This window comes from Glandiceps talaboti, chromosome 12 (genome assembly GCF_964340395.1).
Source record: "Glandiceps talaboti chromosome 12, keGlaTala1.1, whole genome shotgun sequence".
NCBI classification, from domain to species: Eukaryota; Metazoa; Hemichordata; class Enteropneusta; family Spengelidae; genus Glandiceps; species Glandiceps talaboti.
Window position 1 is genome coordinate 2,625,762 of NC_135560.1, and position 24,643 is coordinate 2,650,404.

The 24,643-nt window shown below is 34.5% G+C and overlaps 1 protein-coding gene across 5 annotated transcripts in view; it reads right to left on the reverse strand.

Annotated features, from left to right (window-relative positions):
* Positions 1–23,860, reverse strand: part of LOC144443524 (C-myc promoter-binding protein-like) — a 145,649-nt gene extending 121,789 nt beyond the window's left edge. For all 5 annotated transcript variants that reach the window (XM_078133044.1, XM_078133041.1, XM_078133043.1 and 2 more), the window contains exon 1: positions 23,712–23,860. The gene's annotated coding sequence lies outside the window, so the exon portion shown is untranslated. The remainder of the gene's footprint in view (positions 1–23,711) is intronic.
* Between the last annotated feature and the right edge of the window lie 783 nt (positions 23,861–24,643).

Consider the following 24,643-nt stretch of genomic DNA (forward strand, 5'->3'; position numbering starts at 1 on the left):
ATAATCTGAACTCACATACATGTATGTAATACTATGAAGTGACATAATCTGAACTCACATACATATATGTAATACTATGAAGTGACATAATCTGAACTCACATACATGTATGTAATACTATGAAGTGACATAATCTGAACTCACATACATGTATGTAATACTATGAAGTGACATAATCTGAACTCACATACATGTATGTAATACTATGAAGTGACATAATCTGAACTCACATACATGTATGTAATACTATGAAGTGACATAATCTGAACTCATATACATGTATGTAACACTATGAAGTGACATAATCTGAACTCATATACATGTATGTAACACTATGAAGTGACATAATCTGAACTCACATACATGTATGTAATACTATGAAGTGACATAATCTGAACTCACATACATGTATGTAATACTATGAAGTGACATAATCTGAACTCACATACATGTATGTAATACTATTTCATAAACCCACAAGAAATCAATTTTATAACCATTCAAGAATGACACCAAATTAATAATCGTGGCGCAAATGATAAATGTATCTAGGAAATTGTACATCTGTATCACAGTCACATGTGGGCTAAGATTCAATTCAGGGAAGGTCATAGCCCAAAACATTTGCATCACTTGGTACGTATGAATATTCACAAAGCCTAGGCTTAAGGGTATTATCATGAAATACACATACAATCATGTACATGTACTTAGAGTTTATTTAGATATTATTCCTAATATTTTTCTTCATTCTGCCAAGGAAAATATGAGTGACCTAAGGGGTCTTTGTCACTACTCGTCTGTCGACTCATAGTGACAACCCTTACATGTAGGTCACAAGTATTTTCTGGCAGAATGAAGGAAAATATTGGGGAATAACAGAATTATACCAGTGCCAGTAATATCACAGACACATTGGGGAAAGTAATGGCAATTTTGAATGTTTTGACTCATATTCTGAACACAGCACTGAGCAGAACTAGTGATGTAGACAGGTGTTGTTGTGACGTACAATGTACATGTACATGTAGACGCACGTTGTCATGACGTAGAACACCCGGAGTATAAATTCCATATTTTTTGTTGAACCTGGCTCATGCATGGTATAATATACAATGTAATAACAGTAACAAGTGCTTTGTGTATTCATAAATGTCTGATGATGTGAATGTTTTGGACTACAACCATCTTTAGTTTGGATGTCAACATGGTTTCTATTACTAAACCACTGTGGCGGTACAGTAAATGGTAATGATACTGTATAGGAACTACACTAACTCATCCTTGGATTGAATCTTAACCCACATGCAACGGTGATGTGTACATGTATCTGTTTACACCATGATATATCTCATGTGTCTGGATTGTGTTTGGTTAGATAATGTGACTACATGTACATGTATACAGTCACACACTATATGAATGTTGACCTTGAGACTATTAGTATGACAGTCACACACCTGTAGGTCTCCATTACACAATGTTGATGTTATTATCTCAGGGTAATGACTCATTCCACTATATGCCAAATCTAAATCCGGAAGTACTTAAACTAACCCCAAAAAGATGTTTATCCCATAACACCTGTCAGGTACATTTAAATATGTATTACACTATTGGCTACAGTAGGTATTGATTTTACTAACAGTGTGAAATGTGAACATTTACTTTTAAATATCTCTTTTTGTAATGGTTCACAATCATTAATTTACAGGGTTTACAATTTACAGTAATGATTGGGGTGACAGAAAACACTGTAAACTATACCACAGTTCCCCTGGATCTTGGTCACTGAATTCACATAATATTATAGTAACACTTTCTCAACTCTAACATACAATGTACATGTATTACAGGGTATGATATTGATAAAGACACCTACTTGACTGCTACCAGCTATTCAAATAACATGCCTGAAACAATGTGAATAATCTCTGCTTATCCATATCTTCTTGAAATAAATGTTACCCCCCCACCAATTGCTGATTGCTTTGTCCCTATATGGTATTAAATGATGTCTGTCATTCATAATAAGTTGGATTTCTACAATATTTCTTCCTTTTCAAAATGTCATCTACAATTGAAATTGTCAATATGTAGGAAACCTGGTAGCAGGAAGGAAAGATCTGGTAAAACTTGCACGTAAATCTGGTAAAATGTGCACATAAATCTGGTAAAATGTGCACATAAATCTGGTAAACCTTGCACATAAATCTGGTAAAATGTGCACATAAATCTGGTAAAATGTGCACATAAATCTGGTAAACCTTGCACATAAATCTGGTAAAATGTGCACATAAATCTGGTAAAATGTGCACATAAATCTGGTAAAACTTGCACATAAATCTGGTAAAACTTGCACATAAATCTGGTAAAACTTGCACATACATGCCACATTTATTACCATAATTTTGTTTTGATTAGAACCCTGTAAAAATACCTGGTAGCTTTCATCACCTCACCACCCTGATAAAAAAATGCAGTGTGTAAATTGTAATGACCCAAATCTGTTGTTCTTGACATTAAAACATGTTATTTGTTACTGATATTTTTATTGTACTGTAGAGTAAATTTTCAAGCGGTGTATATGAATGATTCATATTTGATTGTATATCTATGTAATTGCATACTATTCTATTTATAGCACAGCCATGATAGAGTAACGGTCAAAGGTCAATCCTCTCTTAAATCATGTTTATACAAAAATGTAATACAAGTACATTATCAGTATATTAATATTGCAACAATTCACTAACTGTAAACAAACCAGTTACATTTTATCTAAATTTATACTAAAATTCAAGTGTTTTGATCTTAAAGTTTAAAGTTTAAAGTTTATTTATTTTCTGAAGCGCCTTTTCTATTTATTAATATTCAAAAGCGCTGTACATAAAATAGATTTAAAAGCATGGTAAAACAATATAATAAAGCTAAAAACAACAAATTGGTTACAATAATTACAAAAAGGCTAAAATGACTACTTAGTAAAAGACACGTGGTAATAAATTAATACAGTTTATAATATTGTTTAAACAGATGTGTTTTAAGTTCACCTTTAAGAAGTTCAATGTCAGTGATCAGCTTTAGTTCTCCAGGAATTGAGTTCCATAGCTTTGGTCCACAAACGGTAAGCGCTCTGTCATTTAGTGTATTATATGATCGAGGTACAACAAGATTTTGACTACAGTCGTTACGTAAATTGTAACAAGAATTGTTGGTACGTGTGAACGAATCCTGGATATACAAAGGTGCTTTACCATTCAAAGCCTTAAAAACTAGTAAAATTACTTTAAAATCAACTCTTGCCTTGACAGGGAGCCAGTGAAGCTCAATAACAGATTGTGTTATTCCATCATACTTTCTCAAACCTTTTACAACTCGTGCGGCATTATTTTGTACTCACTGCAATCTGTCAAACAAATACTGTGACATTCCATACAATATGGAGTTTGCATAATCAAGATGAGAACTGACTAGAGAATGGACCAATGTTTCACAAGCTTTCTGATTCAGATATTTATGAATACAACGGAGATTGTTTAAGTTATGATTTTGAACCATCGATAGATTTGAATCTAACCAGCCTCCCAGACTGCAGACATTTTCAACTATTTTGATCTGATTATCTCCGACAGTAATATGCTTACTTAGCTAATTGTTGTTTTGTCCCTAGTAGCATAACTTCAGTTTTGTTCTCATTTAACTTCAGTCTATATGTTGACATCCAGGCTTGTATATCACCGATACACCTCTATACACTTTAGATCTTACAAACTGTCATGGCAAAATGACTCATAAATCCTTGGTTTCATTTCCCATTTCCATATTTAGATGTATCAGCAGACTTTGGTTTTGTTGATGGCTGTGCATATAGTAGTATTCCTTGTCATATTTACCATGGTTGACAATAACAAGTACATTGCATGGTATCAACACTCAAACTGCATGTATATAATGTATAGAAGTGTAGGCAAGTGCATTTTACCACATTCATTTGATACAGAAGTTCCAAAACCTTAACCAAAATAATGAGATATAATCTGTAACATGTACATGTACATATAAATGCATATATATATGCATGACATCACATTCATCTACGATATTGACTGACTCAGAGATAGAATACTGTACACATGTAGTAGGTATAACATAAATAAGTTCATGTTCAATTTGCATTCAATTTCAAAGCTACAAATGTAGCCATGGGTGATGGTTTTATAGTTGAAGACACACAAAGCATTGGTAGTAGATTGGTATGGGCACTGTCATTATGTATGACATGGAACTCAATGTACAAGTCACATGTATGGAATTCATACCAAGGTAGAATACACTTGACTCAAAATTGGCAGGAAATACATGTACAACAACTGATATTTCTGAAAACTAATATTTTATATGTAAATAAGGTTAATTTACAACTCACCATTTCTATCAACCTTAATTATATTTACTTCAATAACTTCTTGATTTTATTTTACACTACTTGTACTCAACATCCTCTCATTTGTTACATTTTTTAGCATTCAATTTTTCAATATTATTCATATTATTTCAACATATATTTTCAATTATTATTTTCAATATTTGAATTACATTACCTAATTCTGATATCGCCTGATGAAGTGATAAAGTGTTTTTTATTTTATTCAGTCACTCAGTCAGTCAGTCATTCAGTCAGTCACTCAGTTATTCAGTCAGTCAGTCAGTCAGTCAGTCAGTTATTCAGTCAGTCAGTCAGGCAGTCAATTTTGATGTAATATACTTAACAGTGCAATGTAGCTCTTCCACTGAGCAAGAGACCACTAAAGTTAGTGGTCTGAGTCCAGGTGTATCAAACTTTGTATTTCTAGATCTATAATGAATATACAAATATATGTCACACAGAAGACAGCCAGACAGACAGCCAGACAGACAGACAGACAGACAGACAGACAGACAGACACAGACAGACAGTCAGTCAGTCAGTCAGTCAAATGAGATTTTGAAGTACATTAACGGTAAGAGTACATGTAAATAAAATCAAAATTATGTACAGTGTATGTGTAGACTACTGATATACAATGTATCTACAACATATAGATTACTGATATACATGTACAAGGTATCTACAACATATACACTGACTGATATACATATACACTGTATCTATAGACTACCGATATACACTGTATCTATAGACTACCGATATACAATGTATCTATAGACTATTGATATACAATGTATCTATAGACTTCCGATATACAATGTATCTATAGACTGACTGATATACAATGTATCTATAGACTACCGATATACACTGTATCTATAGACTATTGATATACAATGTATCTATAGACTATTGATATACAATGTATCTATAGACTATTGATATACAATGTATCTATAGACTGACTGATATACAATGTATCTATAGACTGACTGATATACACTGTAACTATAGACTACCGATATACAATGTATCTATAGACTACCGCTATACACTGTATCTACAGACTACCGATATACACTGTATCTATAGACTATTGATATACAATGTATCTATAGACTATTGATATACAATGTATCTATAGACTACCGATATACACTGTATCTATAGACTATTGATATACACTGTATCTATAGACTATTGATATACAATGTATCTATAGACTATTGATATACAATGTATCTATAGACTACCGATATACACTGTATCTATAGACTATTGATATACAATGTATCTATAGACTATTGATATACACTGTATCTATAGACTGACTGATATACAATGTATCTATAGACTATTGATATACAATGTATCTATAGACTATTGATATACAATGTATCTATAGACTACCGATATACACTGTATTTATAGACTTGATATACAATGTATCTATAGACTATTGATATACAATGTATCTATAGACTATTGATATACAATGTATCTATAGACTACCGATATACACTATCTATAGACTATTGATATACAATGTATCTATAGACTATTGATATACACTGTATCTATAGACTATTGATATACAATGTATCTATAGACTGACTGATATACAATGTATCTATAGACTATTGATATACACTGTAACTATAGACTGACTGATATACAATGTATCTATAGACTGACTGATATACAATGTATCTATAGACTGACTGATATACACTTTAACTACCGATATACAATGTATCTATAGACTATTGATATACAATGTATCTATAGACTGACTGATATACAATGTATCTATAGAATATTGATATACACTGTAACTATAGACTGACCGATATACAATGTATCTATAGACTGACTGATATACACTGTAACTATAGACTACCGATACACAATGTATCTATAGACTACCGATATATACAATGTAACTATAGACTACCAATATACAATGTATCTATAGACTACCGATATACACTGTAACTATAGACTACCAATATACAATGTATCTATAGACTGACTGATATACAATGTATCTATAGACTGACTGACCAGTGCCAGTAATATCACAGAAACATTGGGGAAAGTAATGGCATATTTCTAACACAGCAGAACCAGTGATGTAGACACACATTGTAGTGACATAGACACACTTTGTCACGATGAATGACCAAAGTATATATTCCATATTTCTTTGTTCAACTTGGCTCATGGATGGTATACAAACCATTTCCATGTATGATGTAATACCCACTGTCCTCCCTATTGGGGCACACAGCCATCTAGTAATTTCTGAAATATCTTTAAAAATAAACAAAAAATAAATTTCAAAGCATTCTACATGTACATATACATGTATAAATCTGACTTCACTAATATTAATTTTAGTTTGTAACTTGTACAAATGTACATTTAGGTGTTCTTATACATTGAATCCCCTATTAGAGTCGACTACATACATACATGTACATTCATATACCCATATTGATTGTATACACATACATGTACATTGGTTTTTACATGTATAACCTCATTGACAAAAACTAGACAGTTCACAAGGGAAATCATGTACATGTCATTATGTATATCAATAGACGATACTGGGGAATGACATCTAATTTGTTTGAATATACGGTATACAATGTAGTACTTAATAATAATTTACATGGAAACAAAAGTTCATTTTTCTTTTGTGATAAAAATGCTAGAATCCTTTATAAAGGTGGAAGTTAATCAAATTAATATTGTGACTATTCCATCTGTCATGTACAAATGTACTGTAATGTCATTGCAACCTTTACTACATGTACATGTATACTAAATGTACATTCTTTGCATCCATCCATACATACATGTACATCCATATATACTTCCATGTATACATAGTTTTATATACGTACATGTACTATTATGATATGAAGTACAGCAAATTCATATCTACATGTATACACATAGTAATACTACATCCAATGTAACCATTCTGACCTGTTTTAAATATTCACATTACATGTAATACATACAAATGTACATGTACATATAGCAGACACCATACCCCTACATTTTCATACAATAACTGACAAACCTTCAAAGATTCAATATTTAGCTAGAAACTGAAATGCTAAAAATACCAGAAATAAAGACAAACATCAAATATATAACACTGAAAAATAGCACCAATGGCATCGTAGCACAAATGTTGTTTTTAAAAATGTTTACCCATATGCTGATCCATGCTAGGTATACATGTAGGTGTTCATTTGCTGAATGACTATCCAGTTGCCTATCCAACCCTGTTGTTATCTTTGCAATATACATGTATGCAATCATTAGGCTGTTGCTATGGGTGTGGTCATGTTGCTAGACATATTTGCATACATTTTTGAATGTTTGTTCACTTGTCTATGAATCCCTGATGTTATCTTTGCAATATATGCAATCATTTGGCTGTTGCTATGGGTGTGGTGATGTTGCTAGACATATTTGCATACATTTTTTGAATGTTTGTTCACTTGTCTATGAATCCCTCATGTTATCTTTGCAATTACGTGATCATTTGGCTGTTGCTATGGGTGTGGTCTTGTTGCTAGTCACATTTGCATACATTTTTGAATGTTTATTCATTTGTTTATTAATCCCTGTTGTTATATTTGCAATATATGTGATCATTTGGCTGTTACCATGGGTGCTGTCTTGTTGCTAGGCATATTTGCATACCCTTTTTGAATGTTTGTTCACTTGTCTAAGAATCCCTGTTGTTATCTTAGTGAAATATACCAGCATTTGGCTGTTGCTATGGGTGTGGTCATGGTTGCTACAGATATTTGCATATATTTTTTGAATGTTTACTCACTCGCCTACCAGATGATGTAGTTATTTGACCAAAATATACTGTCATTTGGTTGTTGCTAAGGGCATGGTCATGGTTGCTAGGGCCAATTGTGTCAAAACGTTTTGAACAAAATCTGCAGAATAATACATCTAGAAATTCTCACCAAGTTTCAGTCTCATTGACCAAGTATTTTTTGAGATAAAAGTTTTGGACCAAAATCCACATTTTTATACCTAATTTGCATATCACTGAAGAGTCATTATATGCTTAATATTTCTTTATCTATGCAACATCCCCATTAAATTTCAGCCCAATCTGCACTGCAGTTTTGGAAGATTTTTGACCAAAAGACACACCATTAGCCCTAATTTGCATATTACTGATGGAATCATGTCCTGAACAAATTTTAATTTACCAATCCCTAGAATGCACAAAATTTTAGACCAACCAGTAATTTTGGCGTTTAAGTTTTTTGACCAAAAATGACATTTTTTACCCAAATCACATACCTGTGATGCAATCATTTTGCATTGAACAATTTCCCAACTAGACACCAAAAGTAATCTCCCACCAAATACCAAGGCAATTGGTCTGGCAGTTTTTGAGTTTAAGTTGTCCACAGACAGACAGACACACATATACACAGACAGACACACGGACAGATGTCGCACCATGTCTATAGCACTACTGAACCTTACCAGTTAAGTTGTGCTAAAAATAAATGATTGCCCAGAATTAGTTTATTTCATCTTGTTAAGAAAATCTGAAACTAATTTAAAGTTGCTCTAGCTGCTAGTCTTGCTGTTAGACCCCTTGGACTATTCTGCTGAACTGTTAGACCCCTTGGACTATTCTGCTGAGCTGTTAGACCCCTTGGACTATTCTGCTTGCTGTTAGACCCTTTGGACTATTCTGCTGAACTGTTAGACCCGTTGGACTATTCTGCTGAACTGTTAGACCCCTTGGACTATTCTGTTGAACTGTTAGACCCCTTGGACTATTCTGCTTGCTGTTAGACCCCTTGGACTATTCTGCTGAACTGTTAGACCCCTTGGACTATTCTGCTTGCTGTTAGACCCTTTGGACTATTCTGCTGAACTGTTAGACCCCTTGGACTATTCTCCTGAACTGTTAGACCCCTTAGACTATTCTGCTGAACTGTTAGACCCCTTGGACTATTCTGCTTGCTGTTAGACCCCTTGGACTATTCTCCTGAACTGTTAGACCCCTTGGACTATTCAGCTGAACTGTTAGACCCCTTGGACTATTCTGCTGAACTGTTTGACCCCTTGGACTATTCTGCTTGCTGTTAGACCCCTTGGACTATTCTGCTTGCTGTTAGACCCTTTAGACTATTCTGCTTGCTGTTAGACCCTTTGGACTATTCTGCTGAACTGTTAGACCCTTTGGACTATTCTGCTGAACTGTTAGATCCCTTGGACTATTCTGCTGAACTGTTAGACCCCTTGGACTATTCTGCTGAACTGTTAGACCCCTTGGACTATTCTGCTGAACTGTTAGACCCCTTGGACTATTCTGCTGAACTGTTAGACCCCTTAGACTATTCTGCTGAACTGTTAGACCCCTTGGACTATTCTGCTTGCTGTTAGACCCCTTGGACTATTCTGCTGAACTGTTAGACCCCTTGGACTATTCTGCTTGCTGTTAGACCCCTTGGACTATTCAGCTGAACTGTTAGACCCCTTGGACTATTCTGCTTGCTGTTAGACCCCTTAGACTATTCTGCTGAACTGTTAGACCCCTTGGACTATTCTACTTGCTGTTAGACCCCTTGGACTATTCTGCTTGCTGTTAGACCCCTTAGACTATTCTGCTTGCTGTTAGACCCCTTAGACTATTCAGCTGAACTGTTAGACCCCTTAGACTATTCAGCTGAACTGTTAGACCCCTTGGACTATTCTGCTTGCTGTTAGACCCCTTAGACTATTCTGCTGAACTATTAGACCCCTTGGACTACTCTGCTCACTGTGAAGGCAACTGAAGGTCGCGAGTGAGGGCGTTCACCTTCGATTGCACCCTTCAGAAACAGTGTGTTAAGAAGATAGCGTAAGGTCTAGCAGCTAGACTACTCTAGCTGCAACTGAACATATTTTTTGAAAATGTTTTGTTACATGCATGTACATGTACATGTGTAATAAAGTAATTTACTTGTAATATCATCATATACATGTACATGTACAGTATTGCATCACCTGTGGGTGAACAAACATATGTTTTATAGTTGTATACATCATGATAAATCAGATCAAATAGATTTATGAGTCTGCACCCCAACAAATCAGTGCCCTCAAAATTTATCACAATTCAAACCTGTTATTTCAATCATTCAATGGATAATATCAACCACTGATTAACATATACAGTGTCTAATTATTGGTATTTTAACACTTTTCAGTGAAAATATTGTGGTTGTTTGATGAAAAAATGCTACTACAATTATAAACTAGTACAGTTTTAACATCATGACAGATTCAAAACCGAAGTTTTCGTTCAAGATTTAAACTTGTCACTCCAACATCTATGGATAATAATGTTTTTTTAATATGACCAATATTAAGAGAATACATCTTTCGGAATTAGATGACAAGAAACTGTCCCAGTTGCAGCTAGTACGTGACCATTTTCCTATGTACAATGTATATGACGGTACAAATGAGATAATAATATTTTTAACAGCTTTAACAATAATTACACCTCAATATTAAAATTAATTGATGGCATACACATAACTTGTCAAAATGTATTGTTATATGAACAGATCAGTGACACCTTGTGAGTACAGAGAGAGTATAAAAACAGTGAAATTTATATCCAGAGCTCTAATAGTACATATGTACATTGTATTCTTTATATCTATACAAATGTATGTGTACATCATCATCTTTTACCTCCATACATATTTTCACACATACACAGTACATGTATTGTACACCTGACTGTGACTATATGCACGTAGGTACACTGTTTTTGTTAATTAATGGAGGTACATTGTACATGTAAGTTGATACATGTCAAATCTGTATTCTCCTGTTATTTTAATAGGGTCCTAACAACAAACTGTATAACAAACCTGTATCAAATACAAATGCTACATGTACATGTGTTATTCAAATGTCTACAGTGTACATGATGTACAGTGTATATAACTTCAATTATGTACTGTCCAAGTATCTGTGTACCAAGGGTGGCAGGATGGACTGATCTTCATGAGTTTCACCTGACCCTAATTCATTATACAACCATCTGATACAAAGTATATCAGATATATATGTAAATCAGTTACACTTAGTGTGGTTTCAGCTGTTCACAGTATCTCTAAATCCCCATACATACAAATTCTATATTTATAAAGACCAGTGTTATAACAGTAATACAGTATACAGACTCCTATATGTACATTTATAAAGACCAGTGTTATAACAGAAATACACAGTATACCGACTCCTATATGTATATTTATATAGACCAGTGTTATAACAGTAACACACAGTTTACAAGACTCCTATATGTACATTTATATAGACCAGTGTTATAACAGTAATACACAGTATACAGACTCCTATATGTCCATTTATAAAGACCAGTGTTATAACAGTAACACACAGTATACAGACTCCTATATGTACATTTATATAGACCAGTGTTATAACAGTAACACAGTATACAGACTCCTATATGTACATTTATATAGACCAGTGTTATAACAGTAACACACAGTATACAGACTCCTATATGTACATTTATATAGACCAGTGTTATAACAGTAACACACAGTATACAGACTCCTATATGTACATTTATATAGACCAGTGTTATAACAGTAACACACAGTATACAAGACTCCTATATGTACATTTATATAGACCATGCAGTGTTATAACAGTAACACACAGTATACCGACTCCTACATGTATACATGTACATTTATATAGACCAGTGTTATAACAGTAACACACAGTATACAAGACTCCTATATGTACATTTATATAGACCAGTGTTATAACAGTAATACACAGTATACAGACTCCTATATGTCCATTTATAAAGACCAGTGTTATAACAGTAACACACAGTATACAAGACTCCTATATGTACATTTATATAGACCAGTGTTATAACAGTAACACACAGTATACAAGACTCCTATATGTACATTTATATAGACCAGTGTTATAACAGTAACACACAGTATACAGACTCCTATATGTACATTTATATAGACCAGTGTTATAACAGTAACACACAGTATACAAGACTCCTATATGTACATTTATATAGACCAGTGTTATAACAGTAACACACAGTATACAAGACTCCTATATGTACATTTATATAGACCAGTGTTATAACAGTAACACACAGTATACAAGACTCCTATATGTACATTTATATAGACCAGTGTTATAACAGTAATACACAGTATACAGACTCTTATATGTACATTTATATAGACCAGTGTTATAACAGTAATACACAGTATACAAGACTCCTATATGTACATTTATATAGACCAGTGTTATAACAGTAACACACAGTATACAGACTCCTATATGTACATTTATATAGACCAGTGTTATAACAGTAACACACAGTATACAGACTCCTATATGTATATTTATATAGACCAGTGTTATAACAGTAATACACAGTATACAAGACTCCTATATGTATACATGTACATTTATATAGACCAGTGTTATAACAGTAACACACAGTATACAGACTCCTATATGTATATTTATATAGACCAGTGTTATAACAGTAATACACAGTATACAAGACTCCTATATGTATACATGTACATTTATATAGACCAGTGTTATAACAGTAACACACAGTATACAGACTCCTATATGTATATTTATATAGACCAGTGTTATAACAGTAATACACAGTATACAAGACTCCTATATGTATACATGTACATTTATATAGACCAGTGTTATAACAGTAACACACAGTATACAGACTCCTATATGTATATTTATATAGACCAGTGTTATAACAGTAATACACAGTATACAAGACTCCTATATGTACATTTATATAGACCAGTGTTATAACAGTAACACACAGTATACAGACTCCTATATGTACATTTATATAGACCAGTGTTATAACAGTAACACACAGTATACAGACTCCTATATGTATATTTATATAGACCAGTGTTATAACAGTAATACACAGTATACAAGACTCCTATATGTACATTTATATAGACCAGTGTTATAACAGTAACACACAGTATACAGACTCCTATATGTATATTTATATAGACCAGTGTTATAACAGTAACACACAGTATACAAGACTCCTATATGTACATTTATATAGACCAGTGTTATAACAGTAATACAGTATACAGACTCCTATATGTACATTTATATAGACCAGTGTTATAACAGTAACACACAGTATACAGACTCCTATATGTATATTTATATAGACCAGTGTTATAACAGTAATACACAGTATACAAGACTCCTATATGTACATTTATATAGACCAGTGTTATAACAGTAACACACAGTATACAGACTCCTATATGTATATTTATATAGACCAGTGTTATAACAGTAATACACAGTATACAAGACTCCTATATGTACATTTATATAGACCAGTGTTATAACAGTAACACACAGTATACAGACTCCTATATGTATATTTATACAGACCAGTGTTATAACAGTAACACACAGTATACAAGACTCCTATATGTATATTTATACAGACCAGTGTTATAACAGTAACACACAGTATACAGACTCCTATATGTATATTTATACAGACCAGTGTTATAACAGTAACACACAGTATACAAGACTCCTATATGTATATTTATATAGACCAGTGTTATAACAGTAACACACAGTATACAGACTCCTATATGTATATTTATACAGACCAGTGTTATAACAGTAATACAGTATACAGACTCCTATATGTACATTTATATAGACCAGTGTTATAACAGTAACACACAGTATACAGACTCCTATATGTACATTTATATAGACCAGTGTTATAACAGTAACACACAGTATACAGACTCCTATATGTACATTTATATAGACCAGTGTTATAACAGTAACACACAGTATACAGACTCCTATATGTACATTTATATAGACCAGTGTTATAACAGTAACACACAGTATACAGACTCCTATATGTACATTTATATAGACCAGTGTTATAACAGTAATACACAGTATACAAGACTCCTATATGTACATTTATATAGACCAGTGTTATAACAGTAACACACAGTATACAGACTCCTATATGTATATTTATATAGACCAGTGTTATAACAGTAACACACAGTATACAAGACTCCTATATGTACATTTATATAGACCAGTGTTATAACAGTAACACACAGTATACAGACTCCTATATGTACATTTATATAGACCAGTGTTATAACAGTAATACACAGTATACAAGACTCCTATATGTACATTTATATAGACCAGTGTTATAACAGTATACACAGTATACAAGACTCCTATATGTACATTTATATAGACCAGTGTTATAACAGTAATACACAGTATACAAGACTCCTATATGTATACATGTACATTTATATAGACCAGTGTTATAACAGTATACACAGTATACAAGACTCCTATATGTACATTTATATAGACCAGTGTTATAACAGTAATACACAGTATACAGACTCCTATATGTACATTTATATAGACCAGTGTTATAACAGTAACACACAGTATACAAGACTCCTATATGTACATTTATATAGACCAGTGTTATAACAGTATACACAGTATACAAGACTCCTATATGTACATTTATATAGACCAGTGTTATAACAGTAACACACAGTATACCGACTCCTATATGTACATTTATATAGACCAGTGTTATAACAGTAATACACAGTATACAGACTCCTATATGTACATTTATATAGACCAGTGTTATAACAGTATACACAGTATACAAGACTCCTATATGTACATTTATATAGACCAGTGTTATAACAGTATACACAGTATACAGACTCCTATATGTACATTTATATAGACCAGTGTTATAACAGTATACACAGTATACAGACTCCTATATGTACATTTATATAGACCAGTGTTATAACAGTATACAAGACTCCTATATGTACATTTATATAGACCAGTGTTATAACAGTATACACAGTATACAGACTCCTATATGTACATTTATATAGACCAGTGTTATAACAGTATACAAGACTCCTATATGTACATTTATATAGACCAGTGTTATAACAGTATACAAGACTCCTATATGTACATTTATATAGACCAGTGTTATAACAGTAATACACAGTATACAGACTCCTATATGTACATTTATATAGACCAGTGTTATAACAGTATACACAGTATACAGACTCCTATATGTACATTTATATAGACCAGTGTTATAACAGTATACACAGTATACAGACTCCTATATGTACATTTATATAGACCAGTGTTATAACAGTAACACACAGTATACAAGACTCCTATATGTACATTTATATAGACCAGTGTTATAACAGTAACACACAGTATACAGACTCCTATATGTACATTTATATATACCAGTGTTATAACAGTAACACACAGTATACAGACTCCTATATATACATTTATATAGACCAGTGTTATAACAGTAACACACAGTATACAGACTCCTATATGTACATTTATATATACCAGTGTTATAACAGTAACACACAGTATACAAGACTCCTATATGTACATTTATATAGACCAGTGTTATAACAGTAACACACAGTATACAGACTCCTATATATACATTTATATAGACCAGTGTTATAACAGTAACACACAGTATACAGACTCCTATATGTACATTTATATATACCAGTGTTATAACAGTAACACACAGTATACAAGACTCCTATATGTATAACAAAGACTTTTATTTGGTGACATTTCCACTTGGTAAAATATCCTCAAGACACAATCTCACTGACAGGTCTTTTTACCTTGAATACAGTATATACATGTATGATATGTTGAACAAAAGGAATACAAGATGTGATATTATTGATGAACATCATTTAACAGTACTATTCCATGACAAACCACATACATGTACAAACATGGTCTATCTGATGTTACAGTAGCTGTGTAAGGGTTGCGATCTAACATTTAGATTTGATATCACCAGTTATGAAAAACTGCTAGATAAGAAATGCTAAAAATGTGTAAGCACAAAATATTAGATGATATTGGATATTGGCAATAAGGATGCTGCATACAAATACACTGTACTGTTCAATTGTTGACTGAGAGGGTTCATGACCCAGACAGATTGTGATATGCAAATCATGTTGCCATGAATCATCCAGAAGACATCTTCTATTTTCCGAGAGGGGTGGTCAGCCTCATGTGAGGATGTACAAGTGATGTGTGCAATAACCATCAATAGTCAACAGTTGATCCTGGTATGTTCACAGGAGATTATCAAGCAGACATTCACAATGATTACATAGCAAGACATGAAACATGGTTTACATTGTACATGTATTATTGTAACAGATGGTGAGTTGTCATTTACAACCGAGTTAAGACTTTATACTTTTATTCCAGCCACGATCAAAGTTGAACAAAAAAATATGGAATATATTATACTCTGTTTGTTATACATCACGACAACATGTGTCTATGTCACTGGTTCTGCTGTGTTCGAGATATCACTCAAAACGTTCAAAATTACCATTTTTCTTTGATATTACTCATGCTGGTATAATTACATTCTTCAATATTTTTCTTCATTCAGCTGGAAAATACTCATGACGTAAGGGTTGTCACAATGAGTTGATAGAGGGGTAGTGACAAAGCCCCCTTAGGTCACTCATAATTTCCTTGGCTGAACGAAGAAATATACTGGTGAATAACATTTAAGTATATCCCTCCATCAAATAGTTAAAAGCTATAAATTTATGGTAACAATAGTTGAATACGTAACATTTTTTGTAATCACATTATTGTTTTGTCAAAGTAGGCTCACAGATGGAAGTAGGGAGGTTTATTGGTGATTTCACTTGTACAAAATATACAAGTATTTGCCATTCAGTTGGTTTATTGGGGTTTTCACTTGTACAAAATATACAAGTATTTGCCATTCAGTTGGTTTATTGGGGTTTTCACTTGTACAAAATATACAAGTATTTGCCATTCAGTTGGTTTATTGGGGTTTTCACTTGTACAAAATATACAAGTATTTGCCATTCAGTTGGTTTATTGGGGTTTTCACTTGTACAAAATATACAAGTATTTGCCATTCAGTTGGTTTATTGGGGTTTTCACTTGTACAAAATATACAAGTATTTGCCATTCAGTTGGTTTATTGGGGTTTTCACTTGTACAAAATATACAAGTATTTGCCATTCAGTTGGTTTATTGGGGTTTTCACTTGTACAAAATATACAAGTATTTGCCATTCAGTTGGTTTATTGGGGTTTTCACTTGTACAACATATACAAGTATTTGCCATTCACAATTACAAACAGTGCCTTGATAGATTACAGAGTCAAAGAATGTAATAAACATAATGCACTTAAACATCATTGTTTTGTTCCAGCCTGCTGGTCAATAATACATCAACTTTAGTAACTCAGACAGTAGTAATATTTACTGGTCAATAATACATAAACTTTACATGTACATTGTAGTAACTCAGACAGTAGCAATATTTACAGGTCAATAATATATCCATCAACTTAAATAACTCACAGTAGTAATATTTACTGGTCAATAATATATCAACTTTAGTCACTCAGACATTATTTTAATTACTGGTCAATAATACATTAACTTTCGTAGCTCAGACAGTAGTAATAATTACTTGTCAATAATACAAACTGAAATAACTAAAACAGTAGTAATATTTACTTAAACAATAATGTACGCCCTCCCAGCCCATAATGGACGAAAGCAAACTTTGAACGACATAATGGGCGAGGCGACAGCCGAGCCCATTATGGAGTGCAAAGTTTGCTTGAGTCGATTATGGACTGGGAGGGCGTACATTATTGTTATTATTTTATAGTTTTGCCAATTCCAGTGAATTTGTAGACCGAGAAACGCAAAACAACGTATAATATACACAGCGCTGAACATCGTCTGCCATGTTCGGCCCGGAAGCTGAATACTAATCATAGCGACACACGTACGTACACGTACACACACATATACACTTCAATGAACTGCTGTGAACACCAATTTGTTTCATTTTAATTTCAATCTTTTTAAAAACATTTTTGTGGTGTTTACCCCATAATTTCCCTGTTCTTTAATACCCACACCTTTATTGCCTTACAGACATAAGCTTGTATTGTTATGCTCGTTCCGGGGCCGCGATGCCCAATAACGGAGTACATTATCAGTAATAATGTACAGCGATGACGTCACAAAATTTACTGGAATTGGTAATGCTATAATATAATTGTCAATAATACAAACTGAAATAACTAAAACAGTAGTCAGGCATTTGTACTTGACATACATGTACATGTAGCATCTATATTCAGTCTACATCTAAATCTATACCAAACCAGACTGGTACCATAATTTGTGTAGGGAACCCTGGTAAAATGATTGGGGAACACAGGTTTATTTTATGTGCTTACCGTCCGTAACAAAATGACTGACATTATAACACCTATTGTGTAAGAGTCATTTGAACCTCAGTCCAGCAAACATAAGACTAATGTAATAATAATGCAGCTTTTCCTTTGGTGTTATGATTGTCACTTATTTGCACTAATAATAATCCTATAATCCTAGTATAAATGGTTGTCTATATCTGAAATCGTGTTGTTACAGTTTGATCTCGTAAAAAACATGCGATATTTGGTCGCAAGCTTTGTCATACTGCAATATGACCAAACCAGAGTCTGATTGGGCTAGTTACACATCAATGCTACACCAGAAAATTAAATTAAAGTGATGGAGAAAGGCTAGCAAGCTACATGTACAAGTATAAACAGAGAGCTGAATGTCAAATATTGTTTATTTTGTATACCCCAGTCTCCAATACATGTACATGTAGTATTTATTTTTTCAAATGCAACAAAAACAGCAGCAATTCAACAACACAGCAACAGGTGTTAGATAGATCATGTTATGACCTACCTAATTCTTGCTAAAAATCACTCATTATAAATAAGGGTTGTTTGGAACAAAAAACTTTATCAGAGCATATCTCCCCTCAGCATGCTGCCATTTTGGTGTTGTTTTCAGTATTACAGTAGTTTTCTAGAAACTGCATCTTTGACATTCTCCAATACTTACTTTTTGTGTTAGATGCTAAAAACTGTAAAAACCCAAGGTATCATTTTGCACAGTATACAACAGTCAACAGTCTTTGGAAAGAAGGGCGACACACAAGGTACATGTACGCTTTCTGGAGGAACGTCACAGTATGCACCAGGATTAAAAGCCCTATTCGCATTAAATACAATAGGCGTTGCTAGTTTGTTGTTTGCTGGTCTGAGTTTGAACTTGGCATTGTGGCATATACATGTACATGTACTACAACAACATTATGTAAGAGTCATTTGGACTTGGCACTACGAAATATAAGAGTCATTTGAACTTGGCATTGTGGCATCTACTCTAAGCAGGGGCATTTGAACTTGGAATTGTAGCATCTACTCTTTAGTAAGAGTCATTTGAACTTGGCATTGTGGTATCTACTCTAAGTAAGAGTCATTTGAACTTGGCATTGTAGCATCTACTCTAAGTAAGAGTCATTTGAACTTGGCATTGTAGCATCTACTCTAAGTAAGAGTCATTTGAACTTGGCATTGTAGCATCTACTCTAAGCAGAGGTCATTTGAACTTGGCATTGTAGCATCTACTCTAAGTAAGGGTCATTTGAACTTGGCATTGTAGCATCTACTCTAAGTAAGAGTCATTTGAACTTGGCATTGTAGCATCTACTCTACATAAGTAATTTGAACTTGGTGTTGTAGCATCTACTAAATGTTTTAGAGTCATTTGAACTTGGCATTGTAGCATCTACTCTAAGCAGAGGTCATTTGAACTTGGCATTGTGGTATCTACTCTAAGTAAGAGTCATTTGAACTTGGCATTGTAGCATCTACTCTAAGCGGAGGTCATTTGAACTTGGCATTGTAGCATCTACTCTAAGTAAGAGTCATTTGAACTTGGCATTGTAACATCTACTATGTGTATACATGTATATGTAACTTGTAAGTCATTTCAACTTGACAGTAGGCACTGATATTAAAAGCGCTATTCGCACTAAATACAATAGGCATTGCTAGTCTGTTGTTTGGTGGTCTGAGTTTGAACTTGGCATTGCAGCATATACATTTGTACATGTACTATAATGCAAGAGTCACTTGAACTTGGCACTGTCTGAAGCATCTACTCTATGTAAGAGTCATTTGAACTTGGCATTGTAGCATCTGATACATGTATACATGTATGTACATGTAAGTCATTTCAACTTGACATAGCATCTACTACAATGTACATATAACTTATAAGGGTCATTTGAACTTGGCACTGTTGTATCTAATACTACAACATGTATCTATCATTCCATCAGTCTTTTGAAAAAATATACTCTAGTAAAACCTGTGATTTCAGTGTTACGATTGAGTAATATGAGGTGTTACAATGTATGTATATGTGGTACTGGCAATAATAAATACTAAATGTAGTTAGACAAATATCGCTACCAGTCTGTATGTACACTGTCCCCCCCCCCTCCCCACCACACATGTACACACATTCTACATGTAAGTGTATTGCCATATCCATCCCTTACCCTCCACTTCATACTGCCACCTCCATCCCTCTCACCCCACCCTCCACTTCATGATATTTCCATCTCCATCCCTCTCACCCCACCCTCCACTACTTAATAATAATATTGCCATCTCCATCCCTCTCACCCCACCCTCCATGTCATGATATTGCCATCTCCATCCCTCTCACCCCACCCTCCACTACTTAATATTGCCATCTCCATCCCTCTCACCCTACCCTCCACTTCATGATATTGCCATCTCCATCCCTCTCACCCCACCCTCCACTTCATGATATTACCATCTCCATCCCTCTCACCCCACCCTCCACTTCATGATATTGCCATCTCCATCCCTCTCACCCCACCCTCCACTACTTAATATTGCCATCTCCATCCCTCTCACCCCACCCTCCACTACTTAATATTGCCATCTCCATCCCTCTCACCCCACCCTCCACTTCATGATATTGCCATCTTCATCCCTCTCACCCCACCCTCCACTACTTAATATTGCCATCTCCATCCCTCTCACCCCACCCTCCACTACATGATATTGCCATCTCCATCTGTCTCACCCCCACCCTCCACTTCATGATATTGCCATCTCCATCCCTCTCACCCCACCCTCCACTACTTAATATTGCCATCTCCATCCCTCTCACCCCACCCTCCACTTCATGATATTACCATCTCCATCCCTCTCACCCCACCCTCCACTTCATGATATTGCCATTTCCATCCCTCTCACCCCACCCTCCACTACTTAATATTGCCATCTCCATCCCTCTCACCCCACCCTCCACTACTTAATATTGCCATCTCCATCCCTCTCACCCCACCCTCCACTTCATGATATTGCCATCTTCATCCCTCTCACCCCACCCTCCACTACTTAATATTGCCATCTCCATCCCTCTCACCCCACCCTCCACTACATGATATTGCCATCTCCATCTGTCTCACCCCCACCCTCCACTTCATGATATTGCCATCTCCATCCCTCTCACTCCACACTCCACTACTTAATATTGCCATCTTCATCCCTCTCACCCCACCCTCCACTTCATGATATTGCCATCTCCATCCCTTTCACCCCATCCTCCACTTCATGATATTGCCATCTCCATCCCTCTCACCCTACCCTCCACTTCATGATATTGCCATCTCCATCCCTCTCACCCCACCATCCACTACTTAATATTGCCATCTCCATCCCTCTCACCCCACCCTCCACTAATTAATATTGCCATCTCCATCTGTCTCACCCCCACCCTCCACTACTTGATATTGCCATCTCCATTTCCTCCCCCACCCTCCACTCCATGATACAAGTAACTTGGCTATAAGCTCCATTCAGCTCCATTCAGTACAAGTTTGTTTATGCTATTGTAAAACCCTGAATTACAACTGCTTTCTAGACGTTTTGGCACCTGACTGTTTCAGCCATAGACATTTCAGCACTACTTTGGATGTTTCGCTACCACTATCCAAGATGTTTGGGCAACATTACCCAACACAAATCAGTACTACTAATTAAATGTTGTGGTCCTTCTTTCATAAACTAACACTAACACTAACACTAACCCTATTACCCAGCACTAACCCTAACCCTAACCATCTTGGGTACAGTGCCAAAATATATAGGGGTGAGGTCAAGTTAGGTGCTAGCTGAAACAACCAGTTCCAGATTTAACTTTTAATATGTCCATCAATGGACCATTATATAAGAAATGATCTAACTGTAACACCAGACTAAATTGATAGGGGATGATTTCTAATGACATACATTATCTCATTGCTATCATTATCTTGGTAATATTTCAATATATACTACAAATGTATAGCTATGAATGACAACACCAGACTGCAGTCACAAGACAGGACTTCATAACATGTCAATAATGTCCATGGTGAACAGCAAAATATTACAGCGTTTGTCATCATTTTGGATTTGGATACAAAGTGTGAAATGAACAAGTGGGCGTAGATTGGTTCCAATCCACAGACCGCACGCAGGTGTACACACTCTATGTGTACTACAGCATTCCACCCAGTTCAACCCAAGGACACATACGATCACTCACACATACATGTACATGTACACTCACGGTACATTTCAGTTCATGTGAGTCAGCGTATAAATACACGTAGTTATTTCGACAACCAATTTGAAAAAATATTTCCCTCGCTATGTGCGTTTCACAGAGAATATAAATCAAAGTGCACAAGACAGTGGACATATCGTGATAACGGATTACGTGAACGATAGGACATTATAAAATGACTGTATGCATGCTACAGGGCTAGGGTAATATTTGATAAGACGTGTTACATACACGACCGCACCAATAACATGTAAACATATTGAGTTTTACATATGCACTACACGTATTCAGGCTTTCGTTATATCACTTAGATTAATTGTGAATTTTGAAGTTGGACAAGTGGGTAATGTTTCAAGGTTGGTGGTCGACGGGTCAATGCACAACGTGTGTAGATTACAAGTACTGTTACATTTACATCGGGACAGTCACACAGAACACCTTCAACAAACCTCGTCAACATTAGCTACACCAGATTCCATAATCCAATCTCATTACTTACTAGTTTGGAAATCCTTGCAAAGTCTCCTGTAGGTATAATATCTCCAAGGACAGTAACTGTCAGCTAATACTGGCGCGTAAACAAAGAAATACAGGCCTATGATATTCACAATACCAGTTTTCGGGGGCGATTATGGACGGCCGCCATGATGGAAGCTCTTGCACGTAGGGATCAACCATTCATGAGGGGTGGGACAGCATGGTGGAGAGATGGTGAACTCCATGCCGAGTGACGCAGACAGGGAACTTTACCATGTGACGATGAGATGATAGACTATATCATGTATGTGGTTAATGTTAGATACTCTTTATACTACACTGTGACTTATCATAATGTAAACAACAAGTATCGTATTTTAATTATGTATAGTATAGTATAGTATAGTATAGTATAGTATAGTATAGTATAGTATAGTATAGTATAGTATAGTATAGTATAGTATAGTATAGTATAGTATAGTATAGTATAGTATAGTATAGTATAGTATAGTATAGTATAGTATAGTATAGTATAGTATAGTATAGTATAGTGTGGTGTGGTGTGGTGTGGTGTGGTGTGGTGTGGTGTGGAGTGGTTTAGTAGAGTAGAGTAGAGTAGAGTAGAGTAGAGTAGAGTAGAGTAGAGTAGAGTAGAGTAGAGTAGAGTAGAGTAGAGTAGAGTAGAATAAAATAAAATAGAATAGAGTATAGTGTAGTATAGTTCTTTTGACACTGTCTAAAGCAAAACACAACAAAAACGAAACTAATAAATAAGTCTAACTATATAAAACACACTATACTACAGTACTGAATACAATGATAATAATGAATTAGAGAATTTTCCAGAGCTAATAATAATAAAGTCATCATTTGAGCTCATTATTCTTTCGTAATATTCATTTTTAAATAATTTTTAAAAACTTCGATCATAAATTTCGATAGTTCTTTGAAATT